This window comes from Eurosta solidaginis, chromosome 4 (genome assembly GCF_040869045.1).
Source record: "Eurosta solidaginis isolate ZX-2024a chromosome 4, ASM4086904v1, whole genome shotgun sequence".
Classification (NCBI taxonomy): Eukaryota; Metazoa; Arthropoda; class Insecta; order Diptera; family Tephritidae; genus Eurosta; species Eurosta solidaginis.
In genome coordinates, this window is record NC_090322.1 from 188,670,965 (window position 1) to 188,698,216 (window position 27,252).

The following is a 27,252-nucleotide window of genomic DNA, read 5'->3' on the forward strand; positions in this document are numbered from 1 at the left end:
TGAGTTGTATTTGAGTTATCGAATTTCCGTTAATTTATTATCAATAATATGTTATTGAAATGTTTCCGATTTTTTATCGAAAAATTATTGATTTGTTGTCGAAACCTAATCGATCGATTTTCGGAGTGCTGCTGATTCGTTATCGGCATGTCTTCGATTTCTTTTCGGTTTGGCGGATTACCGGCTTGTTATCAAATATGCTGAAAAATATCCCATACGAATTTCGGAGAAGATTAATAATACGGAAAGCCACAACAATTTTTAGTAAAAGACCGAAGGCGGAAAAAAATTTAATCGTTCAAAAGATATTAACGAAAAACGACCACGAATCCTCCGGGGGGATCCATGGTATTTTTGCGCAGAACATATCTCTGCGCGCTTTTAAGAATTACCCTGGCCGGTCCACCAATGGATTGCAAAATCCCGTTGTACACAAAATTTATATACAAATATCTCCGCATAGAGAAATATATTTTTTTCCGCCTTCGGATTATTCTTGTCGAGGTCAATAAGCGTCGTTCGACAATTTCCTCAATATTTATTGTCACTTTTTTCGCGTGCTCTGGGATGTCGTTTAAGAAAAAAAATTTATCATAACAATAATAAGATAAAATAATTACTCTTAGGCCTTGAGCTCGATTCGAACTCGCGCTCTTTTAAAAATTTTCTGTGTATGTAAGTGCTTGAGTTTAATTAAATAATGTTTAAATACTATGAGCCTCTTGGAAGACTATCTCCAAAAAAAATTCCGTCTATAATTTATTTCATCAAAATGCCTTCTTAAAAGCCACTACGCCATTTGTGCCGCAACCATTCCGCCTGAAGATATCGTTTAAATATGTTATAACTTCTTAAACTTTCAGTATGCAAAAATGAACAAAAAATATACTTCTTGTCATTGATTAAGGCTCCCACAATTCACGTGGTAAAATATCAACTTTTGTTGAGAAAAGCAAAAATTCATCAGCTTTACGGATGTCGTTCGGAGTCAGCATAAAACATGTACATAGTTCCCGTCCTGTAAAATTTTAGGAATATTTATATTTAGTCCTTTGGGGGTTATTTCGAGTGTTGTAAAATTATTTTGTAAATCATTTTAAGTGGCCCCATAAACGACATCTCGAGAGGGTGCATCTTCTGTGTACAATATGATGGAAAGATATGTATAATAACAACACCACTTTGACGAGCTTTGTCAAGAACCTCAATATTTCGCTTATGACTAAACCGACCAGCATTGCGTTTTATTCTGAAGAATTGGTGAACAATAGGAAATGACCAAACCATTAAGTGATATATAGATATATGTAATAAGAGATCCTCTCCCCCATGGCTTCATACATCATACATCTCCGCCAAAATTTTCGGCTGCCTGCTTTGAACAATAGACAATCCGATCTCGTCGACGTTCCATTTTCGCGGTGGAGCGAAATTATAATTCTCGTACTCGTTCTCCAATAAGCTATACAATTTGCTCACATTTTCCTCATTTTATCAATTAACCCCAGCCATTGGGGTTCCTGTCGTGCTTCGTAGGCTTATTTCGGGATTGTGCGTTCTTAGAAAGGCATACAACCAATACTTACCAGCGTATTCCTTTATCAAAGAAAATGGTTTATCAATGTTGTTGCGCTTCACTACTTGAAACGCGAAGGAGCGGATATCGCTGCGAGTGAGTCCTCAAAACCGTGACCCAATATTCCTAACATATTTTACCAGTTGCATTTCAAAATCTCGGTTGCGTCCTAGTGGCGTGTTTAAGATATCGTCTAAAGACCGGTTACTGCGAGCGGCTCTGTGCAACGTTACAAATGGCACACCAAATGTTTTTGAAGCCAAGAGTATGCCCATCTTTTCTCTTCTCACAGATAAAATGGCTTTCATCATACATCACACTTCAATCACTTGTTTGGTGTTAATAGGTTATAAGTTTATATATACCATATCTCATTAGGCGACTAATGCTATATGACATTAGCCGAATAAAATTTCTTTGTTGTATTTGCGTTTAAAAATTCCAATTCATTTCTTTTAATCATTCAATGAATGTCGTAATGGCTTGACAATCACGCTAGTTATTCTGTTTCGCGACAACTGACGAGGGCTCGAAAGATCAAGTCATGGTGGTGCCCAACCTGCGCTGGAAAACACTTTTCCATAACTTAGGCAACGACTTGGGCCTTTATTCGTTGCACTATCATATCTGCGTAAAGCTCCTCATCCAACTTCCTTCTGTACATCATGACTGGCTCATATGTTGGGTAATAACTTCGAAATTGGTTGGTAGATATAAATACGCAACCCCCGTTTATAACTACCATTTACTCCCCGATTCTAGTGTGGTAACAACATTCTTCACCACGGTAACGAAATCATGTGGCAACTTTTACACCCTTTTGGTATTCTAACCGCGAAAGTAGCCGGATAATTTTTTACCCACAAAAGTAGGTGGTTACATCGAAATAACCATACAACAGCTGTTGTTTAGAAAAAGGCAAAACTGAAAAAAAAGAATTGTAAGCGCAAATATGTAAAGATAATAGTAAAAAAGTGTTGCCTCTTGCTATACATATTTGTTTACATTATGTACTTCCACAGAATAAATTACAATATACCTGCGTACAAACTTATCATGCATATTATGCATATACACATCGTCCCGTTTATTCGTTAACCTCGTATCCACAATTTCGGTAAAGCGAATACGGTTGCCACACCGTGTTTTCATTTGGAACCAAAATTCATCGAAAAAAAGGACCAAATTTTTGTTTTATTTTATTAGCATAAAATACAAAATTTTAGGATGTTTCCATATAAAATTTTACTAAACATAGTGAAGACTTTCCTTTAATTCAAGCTGAACAAACAACCAAAAATGGTACTATATTTTGACATAGGATAAGTCTATGTCTTTCACCAACCAAACGTTGTGAACCTAGTTTTGGTCACAAAGCTCTTAGTTCTAGCACTATGTGGTTGTAGCATTGAAACGGTTCAAAATTTGCGTTCTGGTGTTGCCGAACTATGTATGTGGAAAACTCAGTAAATCATAAATGAAACTAGGCAATTTTGTTAGTGCTATTTTTTAGACCCTTACTTTTTCCCTTAACGTTTAAACTTCATATCAGAGCCTAGATGCAGTAAGTTTGAGTTTTGATCCCAGGCCTCAGGGGTTCTGCTAGCACCTACGGAAATAATTTTATATAAAACATTTCTTCCGAAATCAAATCTCTTTTGCATTTGCTTCCTTCTGTCTTCGAGTTAAAATATTTCTTGCGCCAATATACTTAGTTTTCAATTACCTTGCGTGGCTTAACACCACAATGATCCTGAAATTCCTTGAACTCATTGAGCTGGGTGAGAAAGATTTAAATATCAACGTGCCAAATGAGAAGCAATGCATGGAATTTCTTTGCATAAGGTTTGAAAGTGTTAGGCTCACGGCAGAGTGCTCGCCATAAGCTATGCTATGCGAGAAGCAATTTTTATTTTCATATGTTTTACATAGTGCTGTATAACCGGTCGAAATATCTAGCCGTTATTAATAGCCGTGTTTTTGTTTACACGCGTATACGTTTCGTTTGCGCGTGAAAAAAAACGCCTATCTTCGCTTAGATAATACTTAGGAGATCCATCTAGCGACAGTGGTTAAACAACGAGCTACAGCACAGGGTGTACCGAAAAGCGGAGACACAACCCTCTGTTGTATTTCTGAGTATAACATATAGCTGAATCAGTTGTGATAAATAGTGGACGCGCATAGAATTAGTGCAGAGGGTGAAACATAGACACATATTTCAGTTACATCTGAGTATAATGCGTGAAATTTAGTAGTACTAACTTTATGCGTAGCAATTTCAGAGGTTTATTTAAGAGGTATTTGTCGCTTAGCAGTCCATATAAAGTTTAAGCGTAAACGTATATAGATGTGAGAAAAAAACACAGCTAATGTTATTATAAAACAAGAGTTTTTTTTTTTTTGATTAATCGGTTATTTAAACAACACTTAACGACAATGTGTTTGCCAACACTTTTCTTTTTAATGCCTGGCATAAATGATATCCTAGGTGAAATCTTATTGTTGTGGTACATTTAGTTGACTGAGAAATTTTTTTATGGCGAGATTTCCATTGAAGTAAATTCAAAATTATATGGGGCTAACGAAAGTGTGGCCAATTTTTGAGCAATATTGTGAATTTTTACCTGAGTGAAGAAGAAAGAAAAGTACCAGTCGTGGCTACTGCCTAAAAATGACCAAATTGAAGAAAAGTGACCAGCTGACTAAATGGGGTTGGAAGGGACCATTTTTGGTCCAAATGGACCAAAGTGGCAACCGTGAAAGCGAAGAAAACTACCTTTCAAATTTCTCCACAGACACTGGTGAGTTTTTCGGTGATGACAGCCTTACCACTTGGGCCAGAATCGCGGATAAAAGAACTGGTAACGATATTCAGTTACATAATGTTCTGGGTACTATTTTACCGGTAACGCTCAGAATCGGGGCGTCAGACCTGTTTTCGAGAAGTAACTTATGCACACAGAAAAATGTCTTACATTTTTAGTTAACATGAATCATGTTGAATCAACATGAATAGCTCTAGTACGTAAAGCAAAAACAATTTCGAAAAATCAACACGAACATTTTAACATGAATCTTTTGGTTAAAATAACATGAACTATTTCTGCATTAGAATTACATTAGTGTGTATCCCTCACCAAATATTCGGTTTGATTTAACATGAACAAGTGTTGTTTTCGACCGCCATCTGTCCCCTTTCAAAGGTTGTGAACAGAATTTTGTTCTCAAAAGAACAGAAGTTAAGTCGTGGTCAGTTTTGCCAGTATTGGTAAGGTAAAATGGCCAAAAGTTCCAAAGTACCAAATTTCTCTTAGCGAAGAAGAGAAACATTATTGTTTGTGGCATATTGGAGAAAATTTACGAGAGAACATGACGCTTTGGGAAAAATTACTTTCTGGGAATGGTAGAGAGGGTCGTACAGATCACAACTGTGAAAGTAGAACCTAAAGTAAATTAATATTTTAGTGTGTATATATGGGTACCTACCGAAAATCTGATAAAATATATAAAATGGGGGGCCCAAACACGCGTATTTACGTCTACATTAGGAATCTGGAAACAGAAATTTAATATCTCAATTTGATGAAAAGTAATGCGCGAAAAACCGCGCAAACCCCAAAAAAACATATAGTATATAATATTAAAGGTTTAATAAGTAGGTAATAAATGAAAAATAAGTTACACGGAAAAATCGGCGTACAAAAGTTTGAAGTAAAGACGGTTACGTTACAAATAATTTTGGGCTCTGAACAAGGTCTTAACTACAAACTCTACTAATATTATAGTTTATATGAAAAATAGACTTGGAATGGTCGAAGTAAATCGATTTTTCTAGTTTGTTGACATGCTAGATTTTGGACAAAAAAACTATTTTAAATTTTTGACTGTTACGTTACATGAAAAAATGCGATCGAATTCACTGTGATCAAAAGTACTCAAAACATTTGTCACCTCGAAATATTTTATCTAATTATTTTCAATCTGCTTGAAAAAGGTAACCAGAGCGTTAGAAATAATATTCCTGAAATGCAACGTATGTACCTTTTCGTTAGATAATGCAATTTTTAAAAATTTTGTTCATTAAGAAACACCACAGAAACTATTGTATATTTTCGAGGAATACAAGAGGTTGCGAGTTGTCGTCAAGCATAGGTTTCTTTGGCAGTGTGTAACCCCAAAACAATCAAAAGAACACAAAATTTTAAAAAATCTAATTTTTTCTGACGTCTCTTTTTTGGCGATTTTGGCCATATATGCAGAAATAGAGTACAAAAAACTAGCTTGACATTAGAAATTAACTTAGTAGTTAAACACGCCATTTTATTATTTAGTTTACATTTTGGATAAAAAATCTCTCTGTGGCAACACTGTTCGTTCGTTTTTCTATGCTGCGCTGTATGGCGGATCGAAACCAGGTGGCGTCGGTAAGCATCTGATTGCTAGTTTTTTTCATAAGATTTGACATAACATTCTCTAGCGTAGTACGATTTTGACATTACACCAGAGAATTTCAAAAACAAAACACATGGAACGTTTGTATGTATAGTCGAGCCGCGGCCACCTTGTACTGTTCCGCCATGGCTGCGCTGCCTCTTGCATTATTCCGATTTTAATGTGCAAGCGCATACGTGGCGAAAAATTTTGTGAATTTTTAATTATCTAAAACTTTATTTTGTGAAATTGTGCCAACCAAATGTGGGACCAAATACATTCCCTTATGCCTCATTTCGACTAAGAGTCAGATGTGTTATTTGTTGAGACTCCAGAGGAAATATTAGTTGATTATTCTCCGAATAAAGAAGTGGAAGCTTTACGCGAAATTGTTTGCGCTAGGATGCAATTTGATGAACGCGTTTTACAAAGGTTTTGGGTAAGTAATTTGTGTAATTTTTTGTGCTACCTCGGTATCAATAATCCGAAGGCGCTTCCATGTTATTTATGTGCAGAACAGAGTTTGGTATTTGTGTCCTTCTGAGAAGAGATATTTGCAATCAAAGTTGCAAGTTTTCATGTGGTTCTTGTAATCATATTAGGCAAAAAAGTGTTCTGCGCAGAAATACTGGGCATGGCATCATTTGATACCTATTCCGACATTTTTTGGACATATTTTAGCAGTTTTAAAATTGCTTGGGCAATTTAGAAAGTTTTTAATGAAACGATTTTTGTTTAATTTTCAGATTGTGGCTTAGATGCTGAAAGCATGTGTCTTCTAAACGATGCTGACTTGGCAGACATTTTCCCAAAGACAGAGATTGGGCTAAGAATAAAATTCAGGGAGCGGCTTTCACACTGGCGCCTTATTTTTTTGTTATGCGAGAGCGCGTACACCGAGTGCCACTCAAAATATCCATATTTGTATAAAAAAACAATCCTTAATTGAAAATGTCATAAATAAATAATATTAATTTAAAAAACCAAAAACGAGGTGTTTTATTTTTAGCTGTTAATTTAACAATAAAAACAATGTTAAAATAACATGATAAATCGTGTTAATTTAACAATAAAAACCAGTTAAAATAACAAGATAGATGGTGTTAATTTAACAATAAAACCCTCTTAATCTAACATGGTAGATCGTGTTAGTTTCAACATAGTATAGTGTTAGTTTAACACGTCAGATCGTGTTAGAGTAACATGAAAAAGGGTTTAATTTAACGAGACAAATAATGTTGTATTAACAGGAAGTCATGTTGATTCAAAGGTTTGTGATCATGTTAAATTCACACTGTTTCTTCATTTTGATCTGACATGTAGGAACAGTGAAAAGTAGATTCATGTTAAAACAACCTGAGCGATAGTATTGAAAAATAATAACCTGAAAGAGTGTTAAAAAAGTATTGATTCAACATGAAATTTTTTCTGCGTGTGGTTAGATATCTTCTAAACAGGCTCGGAAATCGTAATAAAATTTTTTCTATATTAAAACCCTCTTGGGATTCCCTATCTGCGCTTCGACATAGATCTTGAAGCCACAATTGAGGTGAATGGTTGGCGCAAGGGAGCTCAAATGGCAGACGAGGCGATACATGTGTACACAGATGGTTCCAAAGTAGTGGAAGGAGTAGGGTCTGCGTTATACTGTGCTGATCCGGAATTAAGGATATCCTACAAGCTGCCAGATCACTGTAGCGTTTTCCAAGCGGAAGTATTAGTCGTAACCAAAGCAATAGAAACACTGTAAGAGAATAGCTTAAACTGCAGCCGTGTTAACTTTTATATTGACAGCCAAGCAGCAATAATCTCGCAAGACACATAATTTTAAAGTTTTTTAGAGTGTAAGCAGTCTATGGAAAGAATCGGTGAAGGGGGAAGCATACATCAATATTGGGTCCAAAGGCATATGGGAATAGATGGAAATGAAAAAGCATTTGAAATAGCTAAAAAGGGAACATCCCTTGAAGCTTGGTCCGTAGACGTCCCAATTAGATTGGGTTAGATTAAGAAAAGGCGAGAGGATTATCTGTAGGTCTTACTTAGACTAACAAAGTTGCTTCTACCATTAAAAAGAGAGCACTCTAGACTCATGGCCGGACACTGCCTTTAAATTAGGCTTGGTCAGTGATAGCAGATGTAGAAAGTGCGGGTTGGAGGAGGAAACGATCGAGTACGTCTTGTGGGCTCGTGCCCTGCGTTGCCAGGCTAAGGCTCCAGCTATTGGGAGTGATAAAGCTGTCAGAGCTAGAAGCAGCAAGTGGCATAAGTCCTAGAAAGCTTCTAGTATTTGCCAACGGAGTTATTTTATAAAATTCGTCCTTGTTTTTGATAGGGTTTTTTAGTTTGGTCGTTAAATAAACTTTTGGTAACACTGCGGACTCACTCAGTCTATGTGAGGTCCTCATTGAGCGGCCAGTTCAACCTAACATAACCTAAAACTCTCATGATTACCTTTTGTTTGCTATCCATACCGTATAAGCACATCTCAGGGATATCCTTTGTCCACATTGTGTACCTGCAGCGCCAATTTTTGAAATTAGTCCCATAGGGTTCTCTAGTAACACTGTTCTGTGGTCATTTATGTTAAAACCACTAGAGAATTACTTTCGACTAAGCTTTTCTGATGAGAGTTCTACTTGTGATTCTCTTCTGCCTTATAAATGTGAAAGGATATCAAAACCCATAACAAAAAATAAAGCAGTTGAAAAGTATACATTTTTTAAAAACTAACAGAATTATGCCAGAATTGGGGTCAGATTAGAGCATGTCACTAATTTCACTATCTTATACTTAGTAATGAAGTACGCTCTACTCTTTTATTGCCAATCTAAAAAAGTGAATTGCGCTTTAAGTCAGTACTATGATTATACATCATAAAGTTTTTAGTAGACGTACATTAAATTCCATCAGAAATGCAATCTAAGAATTTTAAGGTCCGTTCAACTCAATTTAATGCAAACCATGAAGAAATGTTCTTATTGCGTTTTACGTCTGTATATATTTGTATTTCGGGTTTTTTATTTAGTGCCTATCGTGAAAACCGAAATTTTTTGTTTATTTCTTTGTGTTTTTTTTCGCTCTACGACTTTTTCATCATTTTTATTTTTTTTGTTGTTTAACTTCAAGCTTTCATTTGGCTTAATCATACTTCCTTCTTTATACCCGCATCAATGTTACACTTAATTCGTCGCATTGTTGATGCTATTCTGGCTTTTTTCCCATTAAGTTTGTTGTTGCTTACATTTGTAATCTAGGATTTCCTTGAACTTTGGTTGATATTGTTTTAGCTTTTATTTAACTTGAAAAGTTTACATTTGTACCCGAACAGCTTTACCGCTTTCTTCATTCCCTGGCAAAATAATGACATATTTTGTGATTTTTTATTACCCTTTTCAAAATAACTGTCGTATGGGATATAACGTAATTATATACATACTTAAAATTAAAAAAAGATTTTTACTGTACGCTGAAGTGTGTGAATACCTTGGAGCTTTTAAATATTTAGGCCAAATTAATTTTATACCTTTTATAAAAATGAAATTGTAAGTCCTTAAAGGAGAATTGATAGACACACCAATAAGTATACTGAAATTATCAGGATGACTTTTTGAGTTAATTTAGTCATGTCCGCCTGTCTGCCTATCTGTGTGAACGTAAACTGCACCCTCAATTTAAGAGATATATGGATAAAATATGGTGAGCGGGTATATGTAGGTGTCCGATTTGACATTTGTCGGAACTAGCCGAATAGGACTAATGTAACATATTTCCACAATACAGCCGATTTTTCAAAATAAAGGATTATTGTCATATCTTTCTCAATTTATCAGATAGAAGCCAAAGTTTCACCAAATGGATATAGTTAGTCGTAGAGATCGCTCGCATATATAGCATATATCCCATTCAACCGATTGTTCAGATAAGAAACTTTTCGTAATATATGCCCCATTTTAAGAGCAAGAAGCTCCAAATATCATAAAATACTTACGTATAAGTCATAGGTTGTTCAGATCAGTGATTCATAGTGATAGCTATCTCATGCAGACAACAAGAAACGTGAATAATTAAAAAAAAATTTAAGTTAAACGGTTTTATTGGAAACAGTACTTACATGAAGTAATAATAATACTAAAAGCTAGAAAATAATTAGTCCATTACACTCCTCATCAATCTAGGGCGTTGATCAGACAAATAAATAAAAGCGTTGGGCGCGGGAATTTTCTAAAGATGTGAGGCGTAACACAACCTTATTAAGGTTCAGGCGGATTTATATGTATATGATCAATATATATGTCTGATCAACACAGGGCGTTGATAAGGAGTGTAATGACTAGTACCTAGGACCTACCTAATTATTTTCTACCTGTTAGTATTATTATTACTTCGTGTAATTATTGTTTTCAATAAAACCGTTTAACTTAAACATTTTTTTTTAATTATTTTATTTTCAAGTGTTTAATCTTTATTTAATTGCGTATTATTTCTCATTCTATTTAGTTCATTTAGTGACTCATTATTACAAGGACTCCTTCCTGACAATTTGTTACAATCTAATGTATATAATATTTTTTCCAAATATGAGCCAAATCAGACGTCATAGGTCGCTTTTTATTCATGTATGTATTATGTGTACCAAGTATGGACCAAATCGGACCACAAATACGATTTTTTGGAATATCTCGATCCTTGCGCCACCTAGCAGCGATTTTTTCACAGATCGTTTTCTATTCATATATGTATTATGTGTTCCAAATATTAGTCAAATGAACCACAAATACGAATCTCGATCCTTGCGCCACCTAACGGTGATTTTTTTCATAAGCCTCTTTCTATTCTTGTATAAATTATGTGTTCCAAATATGTGCCAAATCGGACCACAAATACGATTTTTTTGAATATATTGATCCTTGCGCCACCTACCGGCGATCTTTTTTCATAGGTCGCTTTCTATGTTCATGTTTTCCAAATATGATCCAAATGGGACCACAAATACGATTTTATGAAATATTGCGAACCATGCGCCACCTATCGGAGTTATTTTCTTATTATTGCATTGTCATCGGGTTCTGAACTATATTCCAAGTTTCAAGCTTGTATCTTATCGGGAAGTTACATAAATTTCAATTACAAAATTCGTGCCAGCCAGCCTGTCAAGGCAAGCTAAATAAAACCATTTAAACATGTCGCTTATGTATATTATTACGATTTTGTGATTATCAGATGGCACACGGTCGAGAGCAATTTCGAACAATTGAACTAATGCGTTATGCTGATGGAAAAACCATTGTCGCTCACAAATAATTTCTCGTCTTGTATTCAGAGCAATTGCACAACGTTGATCCAATTCACGATTTTCATCACCAATAAAATAAATTTGCAAAAATTTATAATCAGCGTCGGGGTATGGCAATAACGAACCAGCTTGATGATAAATTTAGCCCTGAATCTGCAACATGTATGCAATTTTGGGTATATGTTGCATAATAATTTTTAAAAATATAGAATACTTTTATGATTCAGATTGATTGGGGCAATCCTGTTTAAGTATTTACCTTAAACGTCGGCATAAAATTATCTCTATTAATGTTAGTAGCACCAAAAGAAGTCATTCGAAATGCCGAATTGTATTGTTGAATATGACTCAAAAAGTTCTTCGAATTTTCAAAAGTCCCAAAAATTAATGAAGACAATGTTTCGGGTGGATTTTCTAATGCTGGCAATCTCACTTTGCCATTAGCACAACACATGCCGGGCGTTTCACCTGGAAATTTAGCCGCATCACAATGTGGACATATTGCGTCCATTATTCCAATATATCGGTACATACTGTAATTAATCTGACTGTTGTAATTAAAAGCAGCACGCATAATTTCGGGTACAACAGATCTATTTCGTGCATTACGTTCACGCTGCGATGCATTAGCTTGTGCTCGTTTATCTGGAGTCTGTGATCTCCTTTGTAATGTCGCAGCATTTGCATGACACGTTCGGCGACCTATATTTCCTCGTGTGGGTCGTGGCAGTTTTCTTTCAATTAAAAAAGGATAAATTAAATTTAAAAAAATGTCTACATTAATAGTGGTTCACCATATGTTTTTTCAAATAAGGAAACACACATGCGTTCGGGTAATTCACTTCAGACAGTTCAAAACTTACCGTTTTTTGCTCGGAAATTCGCTTTGCGCTATATTTCTTCTTTTTACAAATTCACACAAACTGCAATAATTATTAAACAAAAGCACTATTTGCATTTATATGTAATAATTTGCACCGGGGTAATTTCGAACACTACTGAACGTATTGGGCTGCTTCGTTTATTCTGCTAACGAATGGTGTTGAGGCCAAAGAAAACGCTCCAGCGATGTTTACACTCCAATGTAAATTATTCTCCTAATTTGAATTTTCTTAGTGCTAAGAGCCAAAGCTCTATATACCTATCTATACAAAATATTCATGTATTTCTCTATGCAAAAGAAATGCACCGTAATATTGTTCAATGTCTTTTCAAAGCCTACTTTGTTTGTCGATCTGTCTGCTGCATACATACATGTTGATATAAATATATTGCATGTAAGTTTGTAGGTGGGAATAATAAGTATGCTAATTAAGACGAAAATACACAAATTGAGAGCAAAAGAGCGTAGCTAAGTAGGTAACAAATCGTTTAGTAAATGATTAAACTATTATTGATGTATGTATGTTAATATGAAAACGTATAATCCGCTGGCTAAGTGGGATGAATCTGACCAAACAAATGGGTTTTGGTGTGTTTTTCAAAAAAATTTCACCATACATTGAGCGCTTTTCAGCGCCTTCAGGTAATAAGATTATATTGTTAAGTGATTGAATATACCATTTTAACTGGTTGTAGTACATAAGAATGCAATCTCTTAACCTGAAGGCGAGTTCCCAATTGGTCTATATCTCCAGTCCTTAGTTACCCAGCGAAAGGAAAAGCCCTCTTTTCATTAGCATTTATCAACAATTTACAATGGATACTCATGTGGTACAAACACATCCTAGGGTTATCCGGGTCCACGTTTTGGTCTATACCTCGAGACCCTAGTCACGGAGGGGCATGAAAAATAATCTATACTATAGCAATCATCAACAGCTCTCATTTGCTACCCATATTGTACAAACTCATCCCAAAGTTATCCGGGTCCACGTTTTGGTCTATATCTCGAGACCCTAGTCATGGAGGGGCATGAAAAATAATCTGTACTATAGCAATTATCAACAGCTCCCATTTGCTACCCATATTGTACAAACACATCCTAAAGTTATCCGGGTCCACGTTTTGGTCTATATCTCGAGACCCTAGTCACGGAGGGGCATGAAAAATAATCTATACTATAGCAATCATCAACAGCTCCCATTTGATACCCATATTGTACAAACACATCCTAAAGTTATCCGGGTCCACGTTTTGGTCTATATCTCGAAACCCTAGTCACGGAGGGGCATGAAAAATAATCTATACTATAGCAATCATCAACAGCTCCCATTTGCTACCCATATTGTACAAACACATCCTAAAGTTATCCGGGTCCACGTTTTGGTCTATATCTCGAGACCCTAGTCATGGGGGGGCATGAAAAATAATCTATACTATAGCAATTACCAATAGCTCCCATTTGCTACACATATTGTGCAAACACATCCTGAAGTTATCCGGGTCCACGTTTTGGTCTATATCTCGAAATCCTAGTGACGGAGGGGCATGAAAAATAATCTATACTATAGCAATCATCAACAGCTCCCATTTGCTACCCATATTGTACAAACACATCCTAGGGTAATCCGGGTCCACGTTTTGGTCTATATCTCGAGACCCTAGTCACGGAGGGGCATGCAAAATAATCTATACTATAGCAACCATCAACAGCTCCCATTTGCTACCCATATTGTACAAACACATCCCAAAGTTATCCAGGTCCACGTTTTGGTCTATATCTCGAGACCCTAGTCACGGAGGGGCATGAAAAGTAATCTATACTATAGCAATCATCAACAGCTCCCATTTGCTACCCATATTGTACAAACACATCCTAAAGTTATCCGGGTTCACGTTTTGGTCTATATCTCGAAACCCTAGTCACGGAGGGCATTCAAAATAATCTATACTATAGCAATCATCAACAGCTCCCATTTGCTACCCATATTGTACAAACACATCCTAAAGTTATCCGGGTCCACGTTTTGGTCTATATCTCGAGACCCTAGTCATGGAGGGGCATGATAAATAATCTATACTATAGCAATCATCAACAGCTCCCATTTGCTACCCATATTGTACAAACACATCCTAAAGTTATCCGGGTCCACGTTTTGGTCTATATCTCGAGACCCTAGTCACGGAGGGGCATGAAAAATAATCTATACTATAGCAATCATCAACAGCTCCCATTTGCTACCCATATTGTACAAACACATCCTAAAGTTATCCGGGTCCACGTTTTGGTCTATATCTCGAGACCCTAGTCACGGAGGTGCATGAAAAATAATCTATACTATAGCAATCATCAACAGCTCCCATTTACTACCCATATTGTACAAACACATCCTAAAGTTATCCGGGTCCACGTTTTGGTCTATATCTCGAGACCCTAGTCACGGAGGGGCATGAAAAATAATCTATACTATAGCAATCATCAACAGCTCCCATTTGCTACCCATATTGTACAAACACATCCTAAAGTTATCCGGGTCCACGTTTTGGTCTATATCTCGAGACCCTAGTCATGGAGGGGCATGAAAAATAATCTATACTATAGCAATTATCAACAGCTCCCATTTGCTACCCATATTGTACAAACACATCCTAAAGTTATCCGGGTCCACGTTTTGGTCTATATCTCGAGACCCTAGTCACGGAGGTGCATGAAAAATAATCTATACTATAGCAATCATCAACAGCTCCCATTTGCTACCCATATTGTACAAACTCATCCTAAAGTTATCCGGGTCCACGTTTTGGTCTATATCTCGAGACACTAGTCACGGAGGGGCATGAAAAATAATCTATACTATAGCAATCATCAACAGCTCCCATTTGCTACCCATATTGTACAAACTCATCCCAAAGTTATCCGGGTCCACGTTTTGGTCTATATCTCGAGACACTAGTCACGGAGGGGCATGAAAAATAATCTATACTATAGCAATCATCAACAGCTCCCATTTGCTACCCATATTGTACAAACACATCCTAAAGTTATTCGGGTCCACGTTTTGGTCTATATCTCGAAATCCTAGTCACGGAGGGGCATGAAAAATAATCTATACTATAGCAATCATCAACAGCTCCCATTTGCTACCCATATTGTACAAACTCATCCTAAAGTTATCCGGGTCCACGTTTTGGTCTATATCTCGAGACACTAGTCACGGAGGGGCATGAAAAATAATCTATACTATAGCAATCATCAACAGCTCCCATTTGCTACCCATATTGTACAAACACATCCTAGGGTTATCCGGGTCCACGTTTTGGTCTATATCTCGAGACCCTAGTCATGGAGGGGCATGAAAAATAATCTATACTATAGCAATTATCAACAGCTCCCATTTGCTACCCATATTGTACAAACACATCCTAAAGTTATCCGGGTCCACGTTTTGGTCTATATCTCGAGACCCTAGTCACGGAGGTGCATGAAAAATAATCTATACTATAGCAATCATCAACAGCTCCCATTTGCTACCCATATTGTACAAACTCATCCTAAAGTTATCCGGGTCCACGTTTTGGTCTATATCTCGAGACACTAGTCACGGAGGGGCATGAAAAATAATCTATACTATAGCAATCATCAACAGCTCCCATTTGTTACCCATATTGTACAAACACATCCTAAAGTTATCCGGGTCCACGTTTTGGTCTATATCTCGAGACCCTAGTCACGGAGGTGCATGAAAAATAATCTATACTATAGCAATCATCAACAGCTCCCATTTGCTACCCATATTGTACAAACTCATCCTAAAGTTATCCGGGTCCACGTTTTGGTCTATATCTCGAGACACTAGTCACGGAGGGGCATGAAAAATAATCCATACTATAGCAGCCATCAACAGCTCCAATTTGCTACCCATATTGTACAAACACATCCTAAAGTTATCCGGGTCCACGTTTTGGTCTATATCTCGAGACCCTAGTCATGGAGGGGCATGAAAAATAATCTATACTATAGCAATTATCAACAGCTCCCATTTGCTACCGATATTGTACAAACACATCCTAAAGTTATCCGGGACCACGTTTTGGTCTATATCTCGAAATCCTAGTCACGGAGGGGAATGAAAAATAATCTATATTATAGCAATCATCAACAGCTCCCATTTGCTACCCATATTGTACAAACACATCCTAGGGTTATCCGGGTCCACGTTTTGGTCTATATCTCGAGACCCTAGTCACGGAGGGGCATGCAAAATAATCTATACTATAGCAATCATCAACAGCTCCCATTTGCTACCCATATTGTACAAACACATCCCAAAGTTATCCGGGTCCACGTTTTGGTCTATATCTCGAGACCCTAGTCACGGAGGGTCATGAAAAGTAATCTATACTATAGCAATCATCAACAGCTCCCATTTGCTACCCATATTGTACAAACACATCCTAAAGTTATCCGGGTCCACGTTTTGGTCTATATCTCGAGACCCTAGTCACGGAGGGGTATGATAAATAATCTATACTATAACAATCATCAACAGCTCCCATTTGCTACCCATATTGTACAAACACATTCTAAAGTTATCCGGGTTCACGTTTTGGTCTATATCTCGAAACCCTAGTCACGGAGGGCATTCAAAATAATCTATACTATAGCAATCATCAACAGCTCCCATTTGCTACCCATATTGTACAAACACATCCTAAAGTTATCCGGGTCCACGTTTTGGTCTATATCTCGAGACCCTAGTCACGGAGGGGCATGATAAATAATCTATACTATAGCAATCATCAACAGCTCCCATTTGCTACCCATATTGTACAAACACATCCTAAAGTTATCCGGGTCCACGTTTGGTCTATATCTCGAGACCCTAGTCACGGAGGGGCATGAAAAATAATCTATACTATAGCAATCATCAACAGCTCCCATTTGCTACCCATATTGTACAAACACATCCTAAAGTTATCCGGGTCCACGTTTTGGTCTATATCTCGAGACCCTAGTCACGGAGGTGCATGAAAAATAATTTATACTATAGCAATCATCAACAGCTCCCATTTACTACCCATATTGTACAAACACATCCTAAAGTTATCCGGGTCCACGTTTTGGTCTATATCTCGAGACCCTAGTCACGGAGGGGCATGAATAATAATCTATACTATAGCAATCATCAACAGCTCCCATTTGCTACCCATATTGTACAAACACATCCTAAAGTTATCCGGGTCCACGTTTTGGTCTATATCTCGAGACCCTAGTCATGGAGGGGCATGAAAAATAATCTATACTATAGCAATTATCAACAGCTCCCATTTGCTACCCATATTATGCAAACACATCCTAAAGTTATCCGGGTCCACGTTTTGGTCTATATCTCGAAATCCTAGTGACGGAGGGGCATGAAAAATAATCTATACTATAGCAATCATCAACAGCTCCCATTTGCTACCCATATTGTACAAACACATCCTAGGGTTATCCGGGTCCACGTTTTGGTCTATATCTCGAGACCCTAGTCACGGAGGGGCATGCAAAATAATCTATACTATAGCAATCAGCAACAGCTCCCATTTGCTATCCATATTCTACAAACACATCCTAAAGTTATCCGGGTCCACGTTTTGGTCTATATCTCGGGACCCTAGTCACGGAGGGGCATGAAAAATAATCTATACTATAGCAATCATCAACAGCTCCCATTTGATACCCATATTGTACAAACACATCCTAAAGTTATCCGGGTCCACGTTTTGGTCTATATCTCGAGACCCTAGTCACGGAGGGGCATGAAAAATAATCTATACTATAGCAATCATCAACAGCTCCCATTTGCTACCCATATTGTACAAACACATCCTAAAGTTATCCGGGTCCACGTTTTGGTCTATATCTCGAGACCCTAGTCATGGAGGGGCATGAAAAATAATCTATACTATAGCAATTACCAATAGCTCCCATTTGCTACACATATTGTGCAAACACATCCTGAAGTTATCCGGGTCCACGTTTTGGTCTATATCTCGAAATCCTAGTGACGGAGGGGCATGAAAAATAATCTATACTATAGCAATCATCAACAGCTCCCATTTGCTACCCATATTGTACAAACACATCCTAGGGTTATCCGGGTCCACGTTTTGGTCTATATCTCGAGACCCTAGTCACGGAGGGGCATGCAAAATAATCTATACTATAGCAATCATCAACAGCTCCCATTTGCTACCCATATTGTACAAACACATCCCAAAGTTATCCGGGTCCACGTTTTGGTCTATATCTCGAGACCCTAGTCACGGAGGGGCATGAAAAGTAATCTATACTATAGCAGTCATCAACAGCTCCCATTTGCTACCCATATTGTACAAACACATCCTAAAGTTATCCGGGTTCACGTTTTGGTCTATATCTCGAAACCCTAGTCACGGAGGGCATTCAAAATAATCTATACTATAGCAATCATCAACAGCTCCCATTTGCTACCCATATTGTACAAACACATCCTAAAGTTATCCGGGTCCACGTTTTGGTCTATATCTCGAGACCCTAGTCACGGAGGGGCATGATAAATAATCTATACTATAGCAATCATCAACAGCTCCCATTTGCTACCCATATTGTACAAACACATCCTAAAGTTATCCGGGTCCACGTTTTGGTCTATATCTCAAGACCCTAGTCACGGAGGGGCATGAAAAATAATCTATACTATAGCAATCATCAACAGCTCCCATTTGCTACCCATATTGTACAAACACATCCTAAAGTTATCCGGGTCCACGTTTTGGTCTATATCTCGAGACCCTAGTCACGGAGGTGCATGAAAAATAATCTATACTATAGCAATCATCAACAGCTCCCATTTACTACCCATATTGTACAAACACATCCTAAAGTTATCCGGGTCCACGTTTTGGTCTATATCTCGAGACCCTAGTCACGGAGGGGCATGAAAAATAATCTATACTATAGCAATCATCAACAGCTCCCATTTGCTACCCATATTGTACAAACACATCCTAAAGTTATCCGGGTCCACGTTTTGGTCTATATCTCGAGACCCTAGTCATGGAGGGGCATGAAAAATAATCTATACTATAGCAATTATCAACAGCTCCCATTTGCTACCCATATTGTGCAAACACATCCTAAAGTTATCCGGGTCCACGTTTTGGTCTATATCTCGAAATCCTAGTGACGGAGGGGCATGAAAAATAATCTATACTATAGCAATCATCAACAGCTCCCATTTGCTACCCATATTGTACAAACACATCCTAGGGTTATCCGGGTCCACGTTTTGGTCTATATCTCGAGACCCTAGTCACGGAGGGGCATGCAAAATAATCTATACTATAGCAATCAGCAACAGCTCCCATTTGCTATCCATATTCTACAAACACATCCTAAAGTTATCCGGGTCCACGTTTTGGTCTATATCTCGAGACCCTAGTCACGGGTCACGGAGGGGCATGAAAAATAATCTATACTATAGCAATCATCAACAGCTCCCATTTGCTATCCATATTCTACAAACACATCCTAAAGTTATCCGGGTCCACGTTTTGGTCTATATCTCGAAATCCTAGTGACGGAGGGGTATGAAAAATAATCTATACTATAGCAATCATCAACAGCTCCCATTTGCTACCCATATTGTACAAACACATCCTAAAGTTATCCGGGTCCACGTTTTGGTCTATATCTCGAAATCCTAGTGTCGGAGGGGCATGAAAAATAATCTATACTATAGCAATCATCAACAGCTCCCATTTGCTACCCATATTGTACAAACACATCCTAGGGTTATCCGGGTCCACGTTTTGGTCTATATCTCGAGACCCTAGTCACGGAGGGGCATGCAAAATAATCTATACTATAGCAATCAGCAACAGCTCCCATTTGCTATCCATATTCTACAAACACATCCTAAAGTTATCCGGGTCCACGTTTTGGTCTATATCTCGAGACCCTAGTCACGGAGGGGCATGCAAAATAATCTATACTATAGCAATCAGCAACAGCTCCCATTTGCTATCCATATTCTACAAACACATCCTAAAGTTATCCGGGTCCACGTTTTGGTCTATATCTCGAGACCCTAGTCACGGATGGGCATGAAAGATAATCTATACTATAGTAATCATCAACAGCTCCCATTTGCTACCCATATTGTACAAACACATCCTAAAGTTATCCGGGTCCACGTTTTGGTCTATATCTCGAGACCCTAGTCATGGAGGGGCATGAAAAATAATCTATACTATAGCAATTACCAATAACTCCCATTTGCTACACATATTGTGCAAACACATCCTGAAGTTATCCGGGTCCACGTTTTGGTCTATATCTCGAAATCCTAGTGACGGAGGGGCATGAAAAATAATCTATACTATAGCAATCATCAACAGCTCCCATTTGCTACCCATATTGTACAAACACATCCTAGGGTTATCCGGGTCCACGTTTTGGTCTATATCTCGAGACCCTAGTCACGGAGGGTCATGCAAAATAATCTATACTATAGCAATCAGCAACAGCTCCTATTTGCTACCCATATTGTACAAACACATCCTAAAGTTATCCGGGGCCTCGTTTTGGTCTATATCTCGAGACCTTAGTCACGGAGGGGCATGAAAAATAATCTATACTATAGCAATCGTCAACAGCTCCCATTTGCTACCCATATTGTACAATCACATCCTAAAGTTATCCGGGTCCACGTTTTTGTCTATATCTCGAGACCCTAGTCACGGACGGGGATGAAAAATTATATATACTATAGCAATCAGCAACAGCTCCCTTTTGCTACCCATATTGTACAAACACATCCTAAAGTTATCCGGTTTCACGTTTTGGTCTATATCTGGAGACCCTAGTCACGGAGGGGCATGATAAATAATCTATACTATAGCAATCATCAACAGCTCCCATTTGCTACCCATATTGTACAAACACATCCTAAAGTTATCCGGGTCCACGTATTGGTCTATATCTCGAGACCCTAGTCACGGAGGGGCATGCAAAATAATCTATACTATAGCAATCATCAACAGCTCCCATTTGCTACCCATATTGTACAAACACATCCTAAAGTTATCCGGGTTCACGTTTTGGTCTATATCTCGAAACCCTAGTCACGGAGGGCATTCAAAATAATCTATACTATAGCAATCATCAACAGCTCCCATTTGCTACCCATATTGTACAAACACATCCTAAAGTTATCCGGGTCCACGTTTTGGTCTATATCTCGAGACCCTAGTCACGGAGGGGCATGATAAATAATCTATACTATAGCAATCATCAACAGCTCCCATTTGCTACCCATATTGTACAAACACATCCTAAAGTTATCCGGGTCCACGTTTTGGTCTATATCTCGAGACCCTAGTCACGGAGGGGCATGAAAAATAATCTATACTATAGCAATCATCAACAGCTCCCATTTGCTACCCATATTGTACAAACACATCCTAAAGTTATCCGGGTCCACGTTTTGGTCTATATCTCGAGACCCTAGTCACGGAGGGGCATGAATAATAATCTATACTATAGCAATCATCAACAGCTCCCATTTGCTACCCATATTGTACAAACACATCCTAAAGTTATCCGGGTCCACGTTTTGGTCTATGTCTCGAGACCCTAGTCATGGAGGGGCATGAAAAATAATCTATACTATAGCAATTATCAACAGCTCCCATTTGCTACCCATATTATGCAAACACATCCTAAAGTTATCCGGGTCCACGTTTTGGTCTATATCTCGAAATCCTAGTGACGGAGGGGCATGAAAAATAATCTATACTATAGCAATCATCAACAGCTCCCATTTGCTACCCATATTGTACAAACACATCCTAGGGTTATCCGGGTCCACGTTTTGGTCTATATCTCGAGACCCTAGTCACGGAGGGGCATGCAAAATAATCTATACTATAGCAATCAGCAACAGCTCCCATTTGCTATCCATATTCTACAAACACATCCTAAAGTTATCCGGGTCCACGTTTTGGTCTATATCTCGGGACCCTAGTCACGGAGGGGCATGAAAAATAATCTATACTATAGCAATCATCAACAGCTCCCATTTGATACCCATATTGTACAAACACATCCTAAAGTTATCCGGGTCCACGTTTTGGTCTATATCTCGAGACCCTAGTCACGGAGGGGCATGAAAAATAATCTATACTATAGCAATCATCAACAGCTCCCATTTGCTACCCATATTGTACAAACACATCCTAAAGTTATCCGGGTCCACGTTTTGGTCTATATCTCGAGACCCTAGTCATGGAGGGGCATGAAAAATAATCTATACTATAGCAATTACCAATAGCTCCCATTTGCTACACATATTGTGCAAACACATCCTGAAGTTATCCGGGTCCACGTTTTGGTCTATATCTCGAAATCCTAGTGACGGAGGGGCATGAAAAATAATCTATACTATAGCAATCATCAACAGCTCCCATTTGCTACCCATATTGTACAAACACATCCTAGGGTTATCCGGGTCCACGTTTTGGTCTATATCTCGAGACCCTAGTCACGGAGGGGCATGCAAAATAATCTATACTATAGCAATCATCAACAGCTCCCATTTGCTACCCATATTGTACAAACACATCCCAAAGTTATCCGGGTCCACGTTTTGGTCTATATCTCGAGACCCTAGTCACGGAGGGGCATGAAAAGTAATCTATACTATAGCAATCATCAACAGCTCCCATTTGCTACCCATATTGTACAAACACATCCTAAAGTTATCCGGGTTCACATTTTGGTCTATATCTCGAAACCCTAGTCACGGAGGGCATTCAAAATAATCTATACTATAGCAATCATCAACAGCTCCCATTTGCTACCCATATTGTACAAACACATCCTAAAGTTATCCGGGTCCACGTTTTGGTCTATATCTCGAGACCCTAGTCATGGAGGGGCATGAAAAATAATCTATACTATAGCAATTATCAACAGCTCCCATTTGCTACCCATATTGTGCAAACACATCCTAAAGTTATCCGGGTCCACGTTTTGGTCTATATCTCGAAATCCTAGTGACGGAGGGGCATGAAAAATAATCTATACTATAGCAATCATCAACAGCTCCCATTTGCTACCCATATTGTACAAACACATCCTAGGGTTATCGGGTCCACGTTTTGGTCTATATCTCGAGACCCTAGTCACGGAGGGGCATGCAAAATAATCTATACTATAGCAATCAGCAACAGCTCCCATTTGCTATCCATATTCTACAAACACATCCTAAAGTTATCCGGGTCCACGTTTTGGTCTATATCTCGAGACCCTAGTCACGGAGGGGCATGAAAAATAATCTATACTATAGCAATCATCAACAGCTCCCATTTGATACCCATATTGTACAACCACATCCTAAAGTTATCCGGGTCCACGTTTTGGTCTATATCTCGAGACCCTAGTCACGGAGGGGCATGAAAGATAATCTATACTATAGCAATCATCAACAGCTCCCATTTGCTACCCATATTGTACAAACACATCCTAAAGTTATCCGGGTCCACGTTTTGGTCTATATCTCGAGACCCTAGTCATGGAGGGGCATGAAAAATAATCTATACTATAGCAATTACCAATAGCTCCCATTTGCTACACATATTGTGCAAACACATCCTGAAGTTATCCGGGTCCACGTTTTGGTCTATATCTCGAAATCCTAGTGACGGAGGGGCATGAAAAATAATCTATACTATAGCAATCATCAACAGCTCCCATTTGCTACCCATATTGTACAAACACATCCTGGGGTTATCCGGGTCCACGTTTTGGTCTATATCTCGAGACCCTAGTCACGGAGGGGCATGCAAAATAATCTATACTATAGCAATCAGCAACAGCTCCTATTTGCTACCCATATTGTACAAACACATCCTAAAGTTATCCGGGGCCTCGTTTTGGTCTATATCTCGAGACCTTAGTCACGGAGGGGCATGAAAAATAATCTATACTATAGCAATCGTCAACAGCTCCCATTTGCTACCCATATTGTACAATCACATCCTAAAGTTATCCGGGTCCACGTTTTTGTCTATATCTCGAGACCCTAGTCACGGACGGGGATGAAAAATTATCTATACTATAGCAATCAGCAACAGCTCCCATTTGCTACCCATATTGTACAAACACACCCTAAAGTTATCCGGGTCCACGTTTTGGTCTATATCTCGAGACCCTAGTCACGGACGGGGATGAAAAATAATCTATGCTATAGCAATCAGCAACAGCTCCCATTTGCTGCCCATATTGTACAAACACATCCTAAAGTTATCCGGGTCCACGTTTTGGTCTATATCTCGAGACCCTGGTCACGGAGGGGCATGATCAATAATCTATACTATAGCAATCATCAACAGCTCCCATTTGCTACCCATATTGTACAAACACATCCTAAAGTTATCCGGGTCCACGTTTTGGTCTATATCTCGAGACCCTAGTCACGGAGGGGCATGCAAAATAATATATACTATAGCAATCAGCAACAGCTCCCATTTGCTACCCATATTGTACAAACACATCCTAAAGTTATCCGGGTCCACCTTTTGGTCTATATCTCGAGACCCTAGTCACGGAGGGGCATGCAAAATAATCTATACTATAGCAATCAGCAACAGCTCCTATTTGCTACCCATATTGTACAAACACATCCTAAAGTTATCCGGGGCCTCGTTTTGGTCTATAGCTCGAGACCTTAGTCACGGAGGGGCATGAAAAATAATCTATACTATAGCAATCGTAAACAGCTCCCATTTGCTACTCATATTGTACAATCACATCCGAAAGTTATCCGGGTCCACGTTTTGGTCTATATCTCGAGACCCTAGTCACGGACGGGGATGAAAAATAATCTATACTATAGCAATCAGCAACAGCTCCCATTTGCTACCCATATTGTACAAACACATCCTAAAGTTATCCGGTTTCACGTTTTGGTCTATATCTGGAGACCCTAGTCACGGAGGGGCATGATAAATAATCTATACTATAGCAATCATCAACAGCTCCCATTTGCTACCCATATTGTACAAACACATCCTAAAGTTATCCGGGTCCACGTTTTGGTCTATATCTCGAGACCCTAGTCACGGAGGGGCATGCAAAATAATCTATACTATAGCAATCAGCAACAGGTCCCATTTGCTACCCATATTGTACAAACACATCCTAAAGTTATACGGGTCCACGTTTTGGTCTATATCTCGAGACCCTAGTAACGGAGGGGCATGAAAAATAATCTATACTATAGCAATCATCAACAGCTCCCATTTGCTACCCATATTGTACAAACACATCCTAAAGTTATCCGGGTCCACGTTTTGGTCTATATCTCGAGACCCTAGTCACGGAGGGGCATGCAAAATAATCTATACTATAGCAATCAGCAACAGCTCCCATTTGCTATCCATATTCTACAAACACATCCTAAAGTTATCCGGGTCCACGTTTTGGTCTATATCTCGAGACCCTAGTCACGGAGGGGCATGCAAAATAATCTATACTATAGCAATCAGGAACAGGTCCCATTTGCTACCCATATTGTACAAACACATCCTAAAGTTATCCGGGTCCACGTTTTGGTCTATATCTCGAGACCCTAGTAACGGAGGGGCATGAAAAATAATCTATACTATAGCAATCAGCAACAGCTCCCATTTGCTACCCATATTGTACAAACACATCCTAGAGTTATCCGGGTCCACGTTTTGGTCTATATCTCGAGACCCTAGTCACGGAGGGGCATGCAAAATAATCTATACTATAGCAATCATCAACAGCTCCCATTTGCTACCCATATTGTACAATCACATCCTAAAGTTATCCGGGTCCACGTTTTGGTCTATATCTCGAGACCCTAGTCACGGACGGGGATGAAAAATAATCTATACTATAGCAATCATCAACAGCTCCCATTTGCTACCCATATTGTACAAACACATCCTAAAGTTATCCGGGTCCACGTTTTAGTCTATATCTCGAGACCCTAGTCACGGAGCGGCATGAAAAATACTCTATACTATAGCATTCATCAACAGCTTCCTTTTGATACCCATATTGTACAAACACACCCTAGGGTTACCCGGGTCCACATTTTGGCCTATATCTCAAGATGGTATCCGATTCTTAAAATTTCAAAAAAAATAATCAGGATGATTTTTTCTTTATTTGCGGACACTATATTTTCGGAAACTCAGCTCGGAAAACAACTAATTCTGTCAAAGCTGCATACTTTCATTATTTCGGTTTCCGTGTAAAAAATCTCGATAAATTTTGGACACCTCAAAAAAAATATTTCCTACTGCAATGATGTTCAAGGTTTATTTGAAGCACTAAAATTAGAAAATAAAGTGGATGATTGGCGCTTGTTTATAGACAGTTCAAAGCATAGTTTAAAAGCAGCATTACTCCATAAAGGAAATTCGTTACCGCCAATACCAGTGGCACATTCTGAGAATACTTAAGAAACTAATTTAAGCATATCCAATTTACTTGAGCTCATTCAATATAAACAATTTAATTGGAAAATTTGTGCGGACTTAAAGGTAAGCAGTTTTGGTGGTACAATTTAAAATAAATAGTATATGACATACATCCAGGTTGTAGCTATAATTCTCGGACTTCAAGGAGGTTTCACTAAATATTGCTGTTTTCTCTGTCTTTGGGACATCCGTGCTAGAGAGACCCATTATATTCAGGAAAACTGGCCACCAAGAGCTGAATACAAACCAGGTGCCTTCAATATCGCAAACCCGCCTTTAGTAAATCCCGAACGAGTTATTTTGCCAGCACTTCACATCGAATTAGGATTAATGAAACATTTTGTAAAGGCTTTAAATAAGGACGCGCCATCCTTCCAGTACCTAACGAAAATTTTCCCAAAAAAAATTCAAGCCAAATTAAAAAAAGGTATATTTGTTGGTCCGCAAATTAGAAAGTTGCTGAAAGACGAACATTTTGCTAATCATTTATCATCAGTAGAAGCAGCGGCTTGGGACAGCTTTA

The 27,252-nt window shown here is 38.3% G+C and overlaps 1 protein-coding gene across 1 annotated transcript in view; it reads left to right on the forward strand.

The window, feature by feature from the left end:
- LOC137250787 (uncharacterized) overlaps positions 1 to 27,252 on the forward strand; it is an 865,562-nt gene that overhangs the window by 522,555 nt on the left and 315,755 nt on the right. The window lies entirely within an intron of this gene.